The sequence below is a fragment of the Pygocentrus nattereri genome, chromosome 26, assembly GCF_015220715.1.
Source record: "Pygocentrus nattereri isolate fPygNat1 chromosome 26, fPygNat1.pri, whole genome shotgun sequence".
Taxonomy (NCBI): domain Eukaryota; kingdom Metazoa; phylum Chordata; class Actinopteri; order Characiformes; family Serrasalmidae; genus Pygocentrus; species Pygocentrus nattereri.
Genome location: NC_051236.1, coordinates 8,793,661 through 8,813,265, shown reverse-complemented (window position 1 = coordinate 8,813,265; position 19,605 = coordinate 8,793,661). Strand labels below are relative to the sequence as shown.

Sequence of the window (19,605 nt, the reverse complement as noted above, 5' to 3'; positions counted from 1 at the left end):
AGCACTGATTCAAATTCACAGCACTGCAGCAGATGCCTATAAATCTGTAGGCATTACAGTTCATTTCTAATTGACTCATAAATGGACATGTATAAACAGCCCAAATCCTGACTGCTCTTATGACTTCCTCAGCACTAACGTCCTCCAAATGACAAACGAATTTCTGACATTATATAAAACCCCATTTAAAAAGGCCTCAATAATCAAGCCAGGCCTGAAAGAATGCCTGTGGTCGGGAAAGAGCAGTCCAATGTGGCTGTCGAAACGTCTGAAACTGGTTAAGAGATCTTAAGTGTTTTTCAGGCTGCCTCTCTTTGCGTGGTATTGTTCCCGAGGACTCGGTCCCAGGAGTGACTATTATACCCACATAATTCATTCTTTTATTTCACTTTCTGCTGATGTTGACTAAAATACGCTGCTTGGGTAAATATGGCCGACTCGGCACGTGACCTTCCTGGGGGGATACTCAAAACGCTCTGGTTACGGCCACGCTGAAAGAATAAGCTTTGCTTGGCAGGCCGAGAGAGAGAACGAGCAAAACAACCCCAAGACCTAGAGTCCGCCTGGAATAGGAGCAGTCTAATTGCAGATGCAGGCTATGATGCGGTCTAAAATTACGGCGAGATTAATTAGCGATACAGTGAGGCCAATCCATCGCACATTGACGTATACTGATGAGAAACAAGATCCTTTACTTGATGTCTGATTTGACAGCGAATACCAGAAGTCACTGTATGTTACATATAAGTGCACAAGACTTGTCTGTATTAGAGTAAAAAGGTCAAATGAAAGTGAAGGATTAAAAGATGATCTGTCTTTGATCTTATCCTCATCATGGGAGGGGAGGGTCACGTCTAAAGTTTGGTGATCAAAGCCGTGAGAAAATGAGTTGGGCCTAATGACCAATGGGATGACCAAGGCTGCAGAGATGCATGGGGGCTGCGGAGAGTTTAAAGAGAGGTAAAAATGGGCTTTGCATTCCCCAGGGATGGCCCATATTTGGCCTGGTGGAGCGCAGGAGGTAAACCTGAGCCCCGCACATGCTGAGTGATGGTGCTAAACCTTCAGGCTGAGTTTTAGAAGAATTTAAGCAGAGCTAACTTTCAGCAAGCTTGCATAGTGTGTGTGTGTGGGTGAGTGTTATGTATGTGTGCATTGTTACACAAATACATACACATCCACGCACATACACAGAAAAGAGGTCACACACGGCAACCTTGGATCCTTAAAGACACTGAGAGGAGGACGCATACATACAAACCAATCTGGAAAATATCCTAAACAACGTACAGTTACAATCTTACTATGTTAATGTGCTAAAACATGGTGAAATATTCTTAATATGTTGGCCATGTGGAACACACAGAGACACGTGTATATGAAACACATGATGACTTGTAAGGGTACAGAAATGCACTCAATCTATGAGTCGATTCACAATACTTGGTTCACGATTTCGTATTCACTGTATTTTGATCAAATGAAGAAAAACAATGACTTTAATGTTAGATTATTCACAGCATGGCACAGTGAGAACAAGGTCACAGTGCATTGTTACACAGCTAATAACTAGTATAGTACAGGAGCCAGTTTCCCAGACCCAGAATAAACCTAGGCCTGGACTAAAAACCATTGCCTTTTGAGAATCACCACTGGCAGTAAAAAGGGCCCATATTCTTCTAATATATATTCTTCTGGTATATGTGATTTCCCATAAGGTCAACTTTTACATATGGTTTTACATCACGCTTTGCAAGCTCTCTTCATCCCTTAGAATTAAACAGGCTGCTTTTATTACTGTGCGTTTAACATATATCAATGTTCATAACATCTGCTCTGATTGGTTGACCTGTGTTGTGCCTTATTCAAAAAGCAGTTCTGGCTTAAACACTTTGTATAATTTCAACATGTATGCTTTGCTCTAGAAGTTACACCATATCCTTAGAATTTATTCAAAGTGAACTTTTAATAACAATTAATAATGTTGCTCTCATTAGTTAATATCCCATAATTGCAGTATTCTATAAAGTCAAGTTTAACAGCCACAAAAAGTTTTAAAACTTTGCATCACACCAGAAGTTCTTGATATAAAGTTCTGCAGTTTACAAAAAATAGTATGTATGGAATATATCAGTTAACAAAGCAAAGTGTTGAGAGAATTAACATATCATTATATAACAAATCTGGTGCTTTATTTTTGCCATGTTGCCACCTCAACTTGCGTGTAACCCTAAACATTGTGTTTGTTACTGCCCTGTCTCACCTTTTCTGAACATATCATGGACATTGTCAGTACTTAAATAACACTAACTGCATTTCATTGCAAAAAGAGCATAAGTAGCACTGTTTAATTAGATTTAGTGCCCTGCAGATTGTAAAACACTGAATAAAAGTCACTGTAGCTGTAGATTTCTTATAGTAATCTTAGTATTTTTAATATTTTAAAATGTGGCATTACAGGTTCTATTTTGTCTGTTCAAACTTACTAAATCTCAGAAAAAAACAAATAGTATCACAATATAATATTTTTGCCATATCGCCCACTCCTAAGCATATGAGTGTTTTGCTTTTTTGTTCTATGTCTGATTAAAACTGAGTGGGAAAAAATGAGCTGTACATTTCCATAATTCACTCTGTTCAGCTCAATGAAAAGTTTGAACAAACTAATGGGATGATACTACTCAATCCTACCATACAGTACACATAGATAATAATCTCTGTAGCGACTTCTGTGACTCAACCACGGCCAGATTCTTCTCAATAACCTCTGTAGTGTATGTGTGTCAGGGAGGGAGGGAGGCAGGGAAGGATATTGGGAGGTGGGGGGGGGGCGCGTGTAGAAGAGAAGCTGCTCTATTGGAGAGTTGGGCTTAAATTCCAGACATCTCCTTATTAAGGAAGCACAGCCTGAGCTCTCTCTCTCTTTCTCTCTCAGCACCCTCCCTCTCTGCCCTCTTCCCCACCCCAGCCCAGTCGCCCCACACTCCCAAGCACTCTGCCCAAATAAGGAGAGGAGAACATGGGATGAGGGGAGGGGAGCACACAGAGGAAAGGAAGAGTGCGTGTGTGTGTGTTGAGTAGGGGGTGGTGTTGGGGGAAGAGGAGGGGAAGGGTGGACTGACCAATTTAGGCGTCCACTCTGGGGTCTGGAAAACAGAGGGATTGTTCCTGTTGCAATACAACAGTACACAGACACTGTCTCTGGAAGAGCGCTAAAGCTAAAGCTAAATGCTAAATATACAGGGCTTTGGACTAGAGTCAGGAAAAAAGCATGACTTTCGAGCACTGCTGTATCACGATAGTGACCAGCATCCCGGGGGAGGTACAACAAAACACACCGTTGCAAAACACCATGACGAAATGGGTCAAACCAAAGTGAATCAGCTTATTGCCAGCTTTTTATGGGGTACATATGTTCTCCCTGTTTACATGCTGTTTTCCTCAGGAAACTTTTCAAATCGCTAGCCTACACTGCACGGTAGCTTCTTAGGAAACGTATGAATTGTGAATTGACGGCCAGCATGTGCAGAGTTCTGTGTTTCCTAAGGTCAGACAGATGACTTGTGACATCTGTCTGAAATCAAAAGCGCTTTCATCAAATCATCTGTTCCTCAAGGCTCAACAGACCTTTGGCACTACATGGCACAGCCAGAGGATTGATGTAAGGGACTATTCCAAAGTACACACACTAGGAGTGGACCACATGACAATATTTATCATTATCGTGATAAATTATTTCCCCAATATTCTTCCTTGACCATAACATGGCTATTATCAATACTCAATGCCAAACAATTGTAGGTTTCACTAAAGGGTGGATAGATGGATAGACAGATAGACAGGTTTAGTGCAGAGCTCTCATATGCATTTATTGATAGTATTTTTAAGGGACGCAATTAATTTTATTCCACGGAAACTTCTCAGTCGAAAACTTTAAAAAGTGGCACTTTTTTGGGAAAAAAACTCCCTAATATTTTTAAAAGCAAACATTAAAAATGCACACAACAAAAATCGTTAGACATTTCAAATCATTTTAATGGTAATACAAATGAGAAATCATGATTACACCAGTCAGCTCAGACACATTCACACAGTCTGAGCAAATGCAGATAAATGAGCGCAGAATGCAGCTCAACTACAGAAGCAGAAAGTAAAGTATCCATGACATGTTCAGAAAAGCATACTGTATTCTCACATAACTGATCAAAATAATATGTACTGTCCTATTGTCCAGCCCTAATGTCAAAATGCTAAGTACAACTAAAAACAATGGAATTTATTGCTATGAACAGCCATTCCCTGCTGTTGAGGATATTCTTTTTTATTTTATTTAACTGGGCTGGATAACATTGTGGCGGTAATAATTTTATCAAGTTTATTTTACGTAATTTGCTTTTATTAGTCAGATTTTTTTCAGTCCTGGTTTATCACTTGTACTTTTTAATGCATTACTACTTACTAAACCTCTGAAAAACTAAATATCATGATGCACGTCACAGATCGAGAAAATGTTTTAAAGTACTGTGATATATTTCTGTCATATTGCCCACCCCTAACAGAAAGACAGCCAGCATATTACAGATCTTGATTGAGTGACGGATTTCATGGAAGTCCAGCTGCGATGTGTTACCTCTCATTCCCTTCCTCACACTCACACACCGCAAACAGAGCCCTTACTCAGCCTATAATGCTGAAGAATTCCCATGTGCAGAAGGAATGTAAATACACTGAAAGCTATGCGGCACACACATTCATTGAAACAGCTATTGAATGAACACAGCTCTACTTGCAGTCACTGTGCATATTGTCCATTATTTCCTCACCCTCAGTAAAGCATATATCACCACTGTCGGGACAGAAACATCTTATCTCCAAAATAGTAACCTTTATTAAAAAGAAAAGAAAAGAACTCTAAAATTGGAGATACAAAGTTTTGTCCTAAATGTTGGTACAGCCCATCAATGTCACCGCTTTGTCCTAGAAAAGTGCGGAACACTGGAAGTGATTCCCCGGCGAAAAAGCCGAGATGTGTTCATCTGTCAAGAGAAGCCAACCCTTAGTCACAGGTCTTTTCTGGGAACAGGGCATGATGGCCAGGAGAGGTTCAGTCTGGGGGCTTTCTGTATGACCCACAAACAGGGGATGAGTTGCGTGTGACTCATAACTAGTCACCCAGATGATGAGGATTTCTGGGGATTTCACTTTCAGGCTTAGGAAATAGTGAGTTTATCAAATCAAGGCAATGTTTTTGCTGGGGTTAGTTGGGGGTGGGGAACATGGCAAACATATAAGATCACAATATTTCAACAGATATTTTATGATCAAATCAAATTACATTACATCTGTCATCACATTTACACAGATGCGAAGGGGAGTGAAAATCTTAGGTGCATAGCCTCCTTGCTTTAGTACTCAAGGTAATTATGCATCGCAATGCATAAAAAAGACAAATAAAGAACCAAAAGTGCAACATTAATAAAAAGTTAAAACTATGTCATTTTTATTCAACTAAACTAAATCAAATGAAACAGGACTGCTCTCTTGTAAACGTAGTTCTTCATTTCTCAAGAACTGACAATATATGCAATATACACAGAAAAGCATATTGCGTTGTAATGTGACAATCCATCACAATACTGATAAACACTGTCATACTGCCCATCCTAGATTTGGTGGTCACTCTAAAATTATGACAGAACATAACATGATATTTTAGGTAAAGAGACAACATTTACCCATGCATTCCCATGGAAATGTAGTTATTCAAAATACCTTTTCATGTCCCATATCCCATGTCTACTTAAGAGTGCATTAAGCTTGATTTCATGCACCAAAAAGCAGTTTCATTTGACATGATCATTCTCAGAATTGTCTTTATCCCTTAGAATCAAACAGGCTTTCTGTGTCACTTTGTCTTTAACGCTGATCTATGCAAAGGAGCTCTGTTCTGATTGGCTAGTGCTGTACTGTGCCTCATTCACAAAGCAGCCAAGGCTGAAACACTCCTTATAACCTTAGTGTGAATGGGCAGAACTAGACTGCTGTAGGCTGCATAGGTGGATAAATGTAAATGCATCATTTTCATGACATCACAGAATCAACCGATTCAAAACTAGTTGTTTTGTGGTCATTTCTCACAGATGGACTATGAGGCCTAAAGGGGCGAATGGTACATTGTGAAACTTTAGCAAGGTTTACATATTTTTTTTCCAGTGGGAACACATGGGCCTATTAATTGTCTTTTATATAAACAGCATTATGTATTAAATATCTTATACATACTAAATCCCACATGTTTTATGACCTAAAACCCCATCAGTATATGACCACCATGAGAACCTGGACAGTCAAGTGGAGGTGATCAAAACCAAACAGGACAAATTCAAAAATAAACCATCACTTCCATCAGACAAAAAACATTTTTTTAACCGAACAGACCACGGACCTCAGAGACAACAGACACCAAGTTCCTTTGAAATGTAACATCTAGCAGACCCATAAATCAATTCATGTACAACCTGTAATATTTTCCCAAAAGATCACGACAGTACAGATTGTAATCCTGCAGAGTGATTAAACCGTTCCACAGCCAGTGAGGGACATGAATCTGTAAAAGAAAGCTCCAGATCTAAGTGCAGCTTGTCTCGGGTCCTTTTGTTTTTCATGTCTCCTCTGCTCTCAATAAGTCATCTTATTAAATTTCAGGGAGTCCTCTAACTGTCGACAGAGCAAGGGGACTTTCCAGCGCAAACAGACGATTCCACTCATCGTGCAAACTCAGGGCCCATCTGTGAGCTAGTCCTCCCTGGCGGCCATTTTTTGGCGGGAAACGGCAGAGGGAAGGATCCTGTCCAGGAGGGAGGTCTTCACGCCTTTCTGCCAGTGAAAGAGGGACTGAGGGGGCGGGGGGTGCGGAAGAGCCGAGAGAGGTGATGCTAAGGGTTGGCGGGCAGCCAAGCTGGCGACTATAACCTGCTTTTTGTTTTCATGGCCATTCACCTTTTTGACGAGGTGAGGAACCCAAAACACAGTGAGAGGATAGGAGTTATGGGAGAGTGGGAACCATTTATAATTGCCTGGGCCAGGGTGACTGCTCGATCAAGTTGCAGCTAGCCCAGGCTGGACTGCCTGAGGCAATTAAACAAAATGGTAATATACTGTTGGGGAACTGAGCCCACATGATGGACGCCTCAATGGCTGAAATCTCTATTGTACAACTGGAACTGATATATGGACTCGTCTCAAAGGATTCCCTGATTTTCCTGCTCAAGGCTAGTCAGAATGGGAGTCTTCTTTGGAAACTGCTGCAGCTGGAACACTTGTTGGCAATAGCCACCCCAGGGAGTATGCCCCCAGGGTAGCCCCCTATAACACACCCTTCTTTCACTCATGCAAGTGTGCAAGTGCTCTCTCTCTCACACACACACACACACACACACACACACACACACACACACACACACACACACACTTGAGAGAACAACAGGGCTGGACAAGTGTAGCAGCAGCTGCTGGCTCAGGTCGGATTACAGATAAAGACGTTCTGGGCTGAAGGCAGAGCAGCCCCGCTCTCCATAAACCAGCACAGAGCTCCCAACAAAACCAAATCCACACAATGCCCAAAGCTCAAACTAGCATCACTCACCAGTTTGAATCACACACTGATTTCTACAACTGATTGATCCATCGACTCTCATTTGATTGACTTCTGCAGATCAGATCTCACGCCAGCTCCTAAATCACTGCACCACCATCATTAGAAGTTCTTCCAGTCTATTTCTTATTTTATAGCGCAACTAAACAAAATCAGACCTCTATACTTTCTGTACTGCTACTGCAATTGGTTAGAATGACAACCAAAAACAGTATGGCAGAAAATGAAAGATGTCCCTTTATTCATTTCATTTCCAGGCAAAACAGCCAGTAAGTTAATAATTTTTCAGTGTAAAGTAAAAGCAGAAAACTGACATTTAATCTAAAATTACACAGAAGCTTCAACAACTAAATACAAGATCACATTTCTCCTCAGTATTTATTACGTCTGCTCTTTACCGTTATTCCAGCTTCCATTATATTTCAATACTTGGTTTCAGTTTTTCAAAGAGATCTGCAGGGATATTTTTTTTCACTCTTTCAAAGTTCAGTCTTAGAAGTTGGTCGTATTTTCTGCTTGTCATAATCCAATGGATGGAGTATGGATGGATGGATGGATGGATGGAGTATATTGACTAAATGCCTTCATCAAGTAATCACTGCAGACCTGGCATGCAAGCACTTCCACTAGAGTGCACAGATTTCTCCTTAAAGCAATGACCATAGTGGACAACTCATTAAACACTTGAGCTGCATAATGAAAAAGCAGTTCAAGTGGCCCTTCACAAATGAACTGCTTTCATATGAAGAAGCTATCTGACCATGACCAGAGAACAAACGGAGCTAAATCTACATTTAGAAGTGTGTGTCACTGAAGTGATGCTGCGTGTCAGAAGCTCAGGCCACACACCAGGACCATAAAAGCTTGGGGTGGCATGGTCATTGAAGGACGGCGAGGTCTGTCACAACACTTACAGCTCGAGTCTGCCAGCTTTTATCACTCACAAAAATTCTGCAAATCTTTGTTATAGTGACTTTTTCAGAATGAATATTTTACAACAATATTCCACACTCCATATTCCTCTGCTGTCCATATCTGCTTATAAAATATAAAAAGCTGAATTTTTTCCAGGCCTGTTTGGAGCTCAGGCTTTCTGAAAAGTAATCAGAACATGGTGCTGTTTTTAACCACGCACTGTTTTGAAGCCCTGCTGAGATTACGTAATAAAGACTGCACTTCACTGTTCAGAGGTCTCACCAAAACCCTTCCAGGACAGTCAGGAGTGTGTCTGAGTTTCACATCGCCACCCCAACCCCAAACCCAACCCCCCCCAGATTGTGGTAAAGTCTAATAAATTCTCCCCAGCTTCTCCAATAGCTTCCTCCTACTTCCGCTCTGGCTCAACACTCAGGAAGCAATCAGAGCGGGGGGGGGGTTTGGGGGGAGGGTACAGAAAGAAAGAACGAAGGAGATAGAGGAGAAGAAATGGATGGAGAAAAAGAGATAAAGAAAGTAAGATGCAAATAAAAAAATAAGAGAGAATGACAGAGGACATAAATAAGATAAATAAAGTGGAAGATATGGAAAGAAAAGAAGAAAAAAGAAAGAAAGAAAGAAAAGAAAAGAAGAAAGAAAGAAAATGTATGCAAATTATGAAGACCAAATGAACAAAAAAAGAAAACAAGAGAGGTGAAGAAATGGAAAGAGAAAAAGACAAAAGACAAATAAAAAAAAAATGAGAGAGATAGGGAGAGCGAGAGAAAGATAGGAAGGGAGGGAGGGAGGGAGGGAGGGAGGGAGAGAGAGATAGGGAGGGAGGGAGCGCGAGATAGGGAGGGAGAGAGAGAGAGAGAGAGAGAGAGAGAGAGAGAGAGAGAGAGAGAGAGAGAGAGAGAGAGAGAGAGAGAGAGAGAGAGAGAGAGGTTGTGGGACAGACTTAAGCCCTGAACACATCGTTCTACATGAGGAGCTGCACATCATGTTGAGCAACTGTCTATGTTACTCAACACAAAACACTTTCTCCTGCCTTTCATCTCCAGGGATGAATATGCAGATGTGAATCTCAGGGGGATTACTGGTTTCCTGGCTTTTCTCATGTTCCTCATGTGGGGAGGAGGATGGGACCGGCTCGTTCGGAGGCTGCCCTCACATCACACGCTCTCACTCACGGCAGCTGTAATCCAGCCGGCAGAGGAAAGACTGACACACAGGCTGGCGTGTGGGCCAGAAGACTCCCCCCCCAAAGCCTGATTCAGCACTTTCCTCGGAAAATCTCCAGGCAAATCGGCAGAGCAGTGCTCACTGCCTGACTTGGTCATTTAGTGGCTAAGCCAGGGGCTGCTGCCAAACCCCATGAAACCTGAAAGACACGCATAGAGAGAGGACTGCTCGGGGGCATGCATATATAAAAGTGTTGCTTCTTTTTTCATCTTTTCTGATGGTTTTTGAGAGAGAGAGTTAAAGGGAAAGATTAAATGACCCTTTCTAGATCTGATCTAGATATAAAACCATAGCAATCTGCTTTCTGTAATACTGGATTTCTTAAAGGGGAACTCCACTTATTATATTTTTACGTATTTCTACTGTTGGGATCTGAACAGAGTCAATCAGAGCAGTTTGGTTTGAATTGGTTCATTTCTCTACAGTGGTAATGCCAGGAACCAGAGGTTCATCAATGATGGAGTGTGATAAGGATTGTACTGTAAATGTTTGAAAAGATCTACTTTGTTCATGCTGGGGCTGACTGCTCAGTTAGTTGGTGAGTGTCCTGGTTGCATATAGCTCTCAATGTTGAACAACGTGCTTAATTTGAACCTTTTTAAAGACAGAATAAGGAGTATGTTTCATGGAAAGCTCAAAATTTGGGGGGGGGGGGTTTGCTGTACAATGCCCTGCACATACTCCTCCACCACAAAAAGATAAAAAAAAAAATGCATTCACACCAAAAAAATATCATAAATGTTTCAGGCATTGATGTATTGGTTACCACTAAATATATTTAGCTTATTGTGAGGGAGCTTTTAGAGGCACTACATGCTTTGGACGTCTGGTTCCTATGAACTGTGACCAACTGGGACTTTCTGACTGAAGCAATTCACATTAAACTAGGCTAAATAACTTCGGTCGCAACTTAAAAAATTAATTATGGAGAAATTTTGAAAAAAATTTGGGGATTCCTCCTTAAGCCAATACAGACAAAGAAGACTCCAGATTCTACACTGAGTATCTGACTGTAATTTTAAACAATAGACCATAAAGAGTCTAGTGAGAATCCTAAAAAGTCCAATGAAAACTTGTCCACCTATTATACCATTAAAATTAAGGTGCCAGTTCCCCACTAAGGGACACGGGTTAACCAGCACGCTCGAGTCACGAGCATGTGACGCTCTACCGGTTTGCGAACCCCAGTGAAGTACATTGCAGCAAACAGTTGGTTTCAAGAACAACTGGAAAGTTCAGCGACTTTAGACAGACAGAAACAAAGGCCACACTGTTCTAGCCAATGGCCTGCCCCTCCCCTCGAGTTGAAAGGCCAAAGAGAAGCAAAGAGAAGAAAAATCTTATCTGCCAATGCCTCGCACAGGAAATGTATGTAAACAAGCGCCTGGAGAGCATGCATTAATTTTCATCTTAAATGTAAACACACTTCCATAGACAGCCTCTCCATCATAATTAATAAAGCATGGCAGCATGTCATGTGTGTGTTGGCCGTGTTGCCACTTCTTGCCTCATTTAAAGTGCCTGTGGAAAAAGCCTCCGATTTAAAAGGGAAAAATTCTATTTGGGAAATTGAATACAGTATGAAATGTTTCCTTTCGCAAATATTTGGACGGCTTGACAGGGCTACAGGCCGCTGTACTGGCCAGTCTGTGAAATCTTGCTTAATGCAATTAACGCTAGTGATTAGGGAGTTGGAGAAGAAATCACACATTTTCTCTCTTCCCCTTCTGCTTTTCTCTTTCTCGCACGCGCACACAAACTGCAAGATATTTGCTCAGGCCTGTGTTGACAGACGGGTAAGTGGCCACCATTTGGAGGGCCACTTCTGAGGCGGGTGCTAAAAGGCGGCTCCGGCCTGCACAAATGGAGAGGGGCTCATTAGATGCTGGGCCTCTAACACAGAGCAGTGAAGGAGCTGTCAAGCAGCCAGCAACATAAACACACACATACAGCACAAACAATCTGCTCAGAGCCAGTCCCATTTGCTCTTAAAGTGAGGAAGTATTCAAGCTATGCAAAGGATTTGCCTTTTCAAGAATAATAACAACAACGTCAGCGCTGTAATTTCATCCAAAGTCTAGAAACAGAAAATGCAGGTAGTTTTAAGTCACGGATAAGCAGTAAGAGACATTTAAGCCAAAACAAACAACGATCATTAAATTTCATTTGTTGGCTTATTAAACAACAAAGCCTCATTTAGCACAGGGAAGCCAAAAAGGCATACAGTTAGCCGTGTTAGCTCGCCAAGGCAACTTAAGGTAAACTGCAAGGCCTGAGAAAGCAAAGTGCACACCTGCAGCTGACGAAAGAATGCAGCAAAGACAAAATCACAATGGCTTTCAAACACAAAACACATGTTAAAACAAAAAAAATAAAAATAAAAATAAATGAGCAGACTGACTTAATTTTTGTTGATTTTCTACACAAAAAAAGAGTTGAACAAATCCTCTACCAGAACACACTTCTGTACATTTCTGCACAATTACTGTTTATTTGTTGAAATAAGAAATGTGCAGTAACTTTCACAAAGGCCACTTTTTTAATTCAGTGTGTTAAATTCAGTAAATAAGCAGTAAATGTGCATTAAAACATGCACAAGTGTGTTCTCTGTTGAGGATGCCTTAGCTTACTTTCCTAGAATATCAACAAAATGTAACTCAACTGGGGTGCCCAAATTTTTACATGACTGTGTGTTTACACTGAAAAACAACAACAAAAAAAGTCTAAAGAAAGAAATCACAGCCATTTCACTATAAACAGAGCAGTATCAAGTTAACGAACTTCTACTTTGAATAGCAAAGGGGCCCACAGCTGGGGAGAGTGAAGAAAAAAAAAAAAGGGTCACTTCAAGACTGGATTGTCCATGTAATCTAATTGGCCGTAAGCGCTGCTCCGCTAGTGGTGGCCACTGCCTTCTACAAAAAGCTAAAATACGTCAAAGGGGAAAACAAATGTACTTTGTGACAAACCAAAGGCTTGCCTGGTGGCCAGAGCAGATAAAAAAACAAACAAAAAAGCAACTTGTGTTGTGAAACGCCAGCTATAGTAATGTGGCGCGCATACCGAAGCAAACCAGCCAGCACAGCAGAATGCTAACGTTAATCCACCCCAGATTTACTCCTGCCTTCAAAATCTAATATTAGAATCCTTGTGCCTCACCATTCACAAGGCTTGTATTACATTACCTCTTTGTTTCCCTCCTATAATTTGAATTGAGGAGTCAAATGAAATCCTTTATCTGGAATCGAGTTTATAACAACTCTGTGCAGTCTGCCCTGCTCATGGGTTAGACTTAGGGCTGTTCATTGTGGCCATACAAGGTTTTCTCATAACATTAGTGATGCACAGCGTCGTCAAAACCTGTTGAATCAAACAGTTTTACAAACTTCGGTATAATTACATCATTAAGCCATTGAGAGTGGTCTGCTGTGAAATGAGCAGTTCTAGAGAAATTTGCAAAATCTGAATTGTTTACAGTGGTAGTGACAGGAGCCAGACATCTGAAGTTCTCATAAAGCTCCTACAGAAAACGGAGCAATAGCTGAGACACTGTTTTAAGGTTTTGGCCTAAAACATACTTTTAAAGCACACCAAAGGTAAAAAATCAAAATAGTGCCCAAAGAAAACTTTTACAACTAAATTAGCATTATCAGCATTACAAAGAAAACCTCAGGAGATGTATGCAGGTTTTTATAATAATTAAAATAGCTTTGCACACATCCCACTGTAAACACTGTGACCCCTGGTTCCTATCACCACCACTGTACCAGATAAATATTTGAGATAAAGTTTCTCTAAAATGAATCACTTTACATCCAACCACTCTGAACGACTTTGTTTACGACTGAATTATACAGACGTTTTGAAAAATCAGTGGAATTCCCCTTTAACTACTCTCTTGTTTTCACTCTAATCTGTGTACTGTGATAAAAATGCAATGAAGTGGGTGATGCGTTCCTTGTTCTCTATCACAGGTTGATTAATATACATAGTACAGCCTGAAATGTGAGGTTTCCATGCAACACGAAATGAATCCAAATGAAGCACTATGTTCTACAGTTAGAAGTATATGCAACCGGAACACCACCAACTGACTGAGCAGTGACCTTCAGCATGAACAAAGTTGTTCTTCTCAAATCTTTACGGCGAAATCGCCGTCACACGCCAGCTTAGATGACGATGTGTTAACTCTAAGAAAACACCTCTTTAACAGTGAGGCATCTATCCTAAGGACAATCATCTCTGACCTTTATTTAAAGCAACAAATCTTTCCTGAGGAAGAGAAGCAGGGTTTGTAAATGGCGGTAAATTATAAAACAGATCTAACGAACTATGCAGGAGAACCAGAAGAGGCAGTCTGGGCTGGACCATCTGGAATGAACCTGCAGTACAGCATTCTGTACCTCTGGCAAAGCTGCCAACGGTCGAGATGAAGCTCAGAGAGGCAAAACAGATTTATGTACATTCAGGGAAAGAAATGAAACAAGAAGAAACTAGAATGACACATGGCCAGACTGATAACTAAAGTCATCAGTAATATTATCCATCAATGACAATTTATCAGTACAACTGTGAAAATGAGTAGATAAAAATATGTTGCCTTGATGCTGTTTAATGAAATAAAAGAGTAGAACCAATACGACTAGTAAAAACTAACAAGAAATCCTGTCATTCTGATACTATTGTACCAATTCAGCTTTAAAATGAGTAAATAAAAATACTGTTTGTATCAATACAACAGTAAAAACTGGATCAATACAACAGAAAATACTGGATAATGTGGTTGAAATTGTTGTATCAATACAGAAAAAAACAAAGACCTAATTTCCAAAAAAAAAAAATATATATATATATTTTATATATAAATATAAGTTATATATATATATATATATATATATATATATATATATATATATATATATATATATATATATATATATATATATATATATATATAAATATAAGTTATATATATCTTCATTCTTGTAGAAATTGAGCATTAGCATTATATGGAAACATTAAAAAAAAACAAAAAAAAACAGAGTTGCCTAAACATTCTTCTTACAATAAAGCTTATATGTCAATTTAAAATATCAGTCCATCACTTTTTTTACACTATTATCTGCCAATACTGATATGATTCTGAAATCATCATTTGTGTCTAAAATATATTACCAAAAAACATAAGGACATTGGGCCCCATCCACCAACCAGTCTTAAGAAGAAACTTCTTCTTAAAACCTACTTACACTGTTTTCATCAAGATTCTGTAAATAATTCACCAATGTTTTCTTATTTGGGATTTGTTCTTAGGCAAAAACAGAATCTTTACACACCCAAGAGCACAAAGCTGTGCGGTTTAAGAGCACATAAAAAAAATCTGATGTAGACTTTTTCTTAAGACCTTTATCAAGAACAAATTTAGGAAAAAAAAACATAGGACGAGACTGGAGAATGAGGCCCAGTGATTTTAGATACGGCACTGCACTCAATCCAGTAAAACTGGATTAATCATTCATTCTTTTTTAATGAAACATGTTGTTTAATGCACTGATAATGTCCACCCATAACTTTTATCATAACCAAACCTCGTATCTCCAAAATGAGAACTTTACAGGAGAAGGTTGGGATAGTTTAGTGGTTAACACCTTTGCCTTCTAGGCTGTAGACTGGGGTTCAATCCCCTGCCTGGGCAAGCACCCTATGCTATACCAATAAGAGTCCTTGGGCAAGACTCCTAACTCCTAACCTTCAAATACCTGTGTAAAACAATCAAATTGTAAGTCGCTCTGGATAAGAGCGTCAGCCAAATGCCATAAATGTAAACTGTAAACATAAAAAACTTACTCTACTTTTAATGCAAGTCAATAGAACCAGACTTTTTTCCCAAGTAATTCTGGGTCATTTCTTTTGGTCCATTCATCGTGAATTTTACAGTCAATATACAGGAGAACAGCTATTTTCAGATTATGCCAAAAACTGAAAAATGGAGAAACAAGGTTTTGCTCTGACAGCAGCGATGTAATTGTGGTACATCAAATCTAATCATCTGACAATAACTCTTTAAGCAATAATCTGCCGATATCGATATGATTTTGATACTATAATGCATCCCCACTATAAATCTGACAAAGAAAAGCCTTCCCTTGGCGGGAATATGCAAAGCTCACACAGCCCAATGGCAGTCGAGCTTGAAACTCTAAGCAGCCGGCCTAGGTGGATATTACTGACCGGTACTGTCATTTCAGCCTTCCTTATGAGAAACAGAGAGACACAAACAGCTTGTGGGCTTCAAGTGGAGAAGCGCCACAGGAACGAACAGAAGAGCAAACAAATAAAAGCTGTATCACAGTTAATCAATAGCCTCTTATTAGGGGAAAAAGTCATTAGCTTATGAGAGTTAAGTGAGGCACTGGCTGAGTTCATGTAAATACTGCACAGTAGTATGAGGCCAAGACGGCATGATTCAAAACGGTTACTGTAACAAGCCTGCTGGAGTCATAGCATTACTTCCAGAGTAAATTATGAGTCAGATCTCAGTGTTTCGGTTGCTGAGTCAGTATCATAGGTTTTAGAAGCAGACTAAGATTAATATCCATTTCCACACCAGAGGCACCAAAATATAGCTTAAGTGAAGGTATAATCAGCCTGAATTGACGATGTGACATTCGGTTTTATTGGTTAAATATGGGCCATTTTCAAAAGTCATTTCTATACGTTAAAAGGGTGACGGGGCGTTTCAGGAATGTTTTTATTGTTGGCTACATTTACACGCTGCTGGAAGAAGTAACAAGTTAGCACAAACCTCTTACCTGTAAATGTAGCTGAGGCGTTTTGACCCAAGTTTCTCCTCAAACCGTTGGCCCTGTCCTCCCTCTTTCTTCTCCTCTTGACAGTCCTAGGGAAGATTAAAAGTTCTTTTCTCATCCCCAAGCACAACCATGTGAGGAAAGAAGGCACTACTTTGAAAAACCTGGCTAAAAACAATGACATTTTGCTCGCTCAGGCAGCGGCTAACTGCAACACTGAGGAGACTCTGGGTCTCGAGCTACGGAGGCTACAACGCAACTATGCAACTTGAATTGAAATTCGGCGATAAAACTTTTCCCCCCTCTGCCACAAAACACCAAAACGGCAAGGTCTCGTCCTCTTTGGTCACAAGCAGACACGCACAATATAACAGATCCATTCGCATTTCTCTCCACCATCCCACCCCACGCAGGGAGCTCCGTGGAAAAATGCGAAATATGACAAAGATCTGAAAACTTCGCGGCGTGAAAAACTCCAGCAAAAGACACCGAGACAAAAGACAACAGGCAGCTCCAGCTCAAACACTCACCTTTACTGAGGGAAAACGCGTCCAGCAGTTCAGCAGAACGGGACCAAATATCATTAATTCAAAAGCTGGCTTTTGTTTTTTTCCTGAGCCCCTTATTGTTTTCAGTAATATCTCTCCCCGGTTTGACAGTAAAGGAGGAATGCGAAGTATGGGTTTGGTATGAAATTCACGCACTTCACTGGAAAACGAAGGAGGGGGGAGAGGAGTGGAAGGAGGGGCCTTTGTTGAACGTCAATCAACAAAGTTGGGGGCAGAGACTTCTCCAAAATCTCCTCCCTCAGTTTAGAAACCGCTGTGGGCCAGTGCTGTACATTCAACAACAGGCCTGATAGGCTTTAGCCTGTAAGTACAGCACAAATGTAATGCTGTATATCCAGAAAACAATAACAATACAACAAAATCCTCATCTCAGAGTTTATTAACTGCTGTAGGTCAGTGCTGTACATTCAACAACAGGCCTGATAGGGTTTAGCCTGTAAGTACAGCACAAATGTAATGCTGTATATCCAGAAAACAATAACAATACAACAAAATCCTCATCTCAGAGTTCATTAACTGCTGTAGGTCAGTGCTGTACATTCAGCAACAGGCCTGACAGGCTTTAGCTTGTAAGTACAGCACAAATGTAATGCTGTATATCCAGAAAACAATAACAATACAACAAAATCCTCATCTCAGAGTTTATTAACTGCTGTAGGTCAGTGCTGTACATTCAACAACAGGCCTGATAGGCTTTAGCCTGTAAGTACAGCAAAAATGTGTTGTATATGCATAAAAGTATATTCAACAATAGGCTGTTAGGCTTTTAGCACTTAACAAAAGCAAAAATGCAATGTTGTATATCCAGAAAAGAAAAAAATACAACAAAATCCTTCTCTCAAAGTTTATAAACTGCTGTAGGTTTATACTGTACATTCAACAATAGGACTGGTAGGCTTTTAGCAGTTCACTACAGCAAAATAGTTTAAAATGTACAATTAAAATGTTTTAATTACAATGATGAACTACCACGTTAAGCACAACAAAATCTTTCCCTCGCAGTTTATTTACTGCTGTCTATACATTTAATAATAGGCTGATAGGTTTTTAGCATTTAACTACTGCAAGAATGTAATGTTGCATTTACAGAAAATAATAAAAATACAACAAACATCCTTTCTTCAAAGTTTATGAACTGCTGCAGGTCTGTGCTGTACATTCCACAATAGGCCTGACAGGCTTTGAGCAGTTAACTATGACAAAAATGTAGTGTTGTTTTCAGAGAAAAGAATAAAGATACAACAAAATCCATCCAAAGTGTATGAACTTCTGTAGGTCTGTGCTGTATAGGCTTATGTTTAGCAGTTAATGACAGCACAATAATGTAAAATGTACAATTAAATGTATTACGTTTCATAAAGTAGTTTCATGCTGAAAACAAGAATAGAAAAAAATCCCTCAATCACATTTTATTAACTTCTGTCGCCTGTAATATACATTCAACAAGAGGCCTGATAGGCTTTAGTAGTTATCTACTGCAAAGATGTAATGTAGTCTTTACAGTAGTGAACAAGCCTAACACTTAAAACAAGAAAAATACAATAAAACACCTCCCTCAAAGTTTAATATCTTCTGTAGGCCTATACTGTACATACAGCAATACCTGCCAGATAATCAGTAGTTATGTACAGGCAATTCTTTTTGACAATAATGAAGTATTAAGTTTATTTAGTCTGTACAGACAAATCTCACTCACAGCTTGCTGTAGGCCTGTGCTGTAGACTCAATACATTTCACAGGATAACTAAACAAAACATATGTGTGCTATTTATGAGCCAAACTGTGCAGTATATTTAGGCTAAGATTGAAAAAAGAAAGTACACAAATTCCAGTGTAGGTCCTAAGAAAACCATCACAAGTAAATAGTTTACATACTTATCAAAACAGATGTAGGGTTATGATTATGATGCGCTGAATTTTTTATCTTAGATTAAAATTCTCCTGTAAAGAAACAAATGACATACATTTGTGACACTGAACCAATTTAGATGCAAGCTCAGTAAAGTCGTGAATGAAAACGCAAATTTGAGCAGCTCCCAAACCCTTAGAAGGCCATAATTGTCCAGGAATTCAGAGGGAATTTGTGCGCATTCCAGACCGATGAGTGTGAACAACGAAAGCTCCCACTGGTTAGCCACTTCGTCTCAAGAGAGTAGAGGAGTTAAACTTAGTGATGTAATTCCCTGGAAGACGGCCTAAAAGTATAATGCGCTTTCCTTTGCAAGCTGCCTCTGTCTCTGCTGCCCCATTCAGACTTTCAGAAGTGCAGAGCTCCTTCTATAGGCCACATACGGAACCTACAAATGCTACAAGAGTTGGAGATGTCAGGGAACTACTAACTTAGATTATGTTATGAAGAAGACTTCAGGAATACTTTTGAGGCCCACACGTCTGTCTATGGCAAACCTCTGTG

General features: G+C 39.9%; 1 protein-coding gene across 6 annotated transcripts in view; it reads right to left on the bottom strand.

The window, feature by feature from the left end:
• The window catches only part of tead3b (TEA domain family member 3 b), a 52,932-nt gene extending 35,628 nt beyond the window's left edge, over window positions 1–17,304 (bottom strand). For all 6 annotated transcript variants that reach the window (XM_017721199.2, XM_017721200.2, XM_017721201.2 and 3 more), the window contains exons 1-2: window positions 17,154–17,304; window positions 16,627–16,712 (exon numbers count right to left, since the gene is read on the bottom strand). The gene's annotated coding sequence lies outside the window, so the exon portion shown is untranslated. The remainder of the gene's footprint in view (window positions 1–16,626; window positions 16,713–17,153) is intronic.
• Window positions 17,305–19,605: the final 2,301 nt, after the last annotated feature.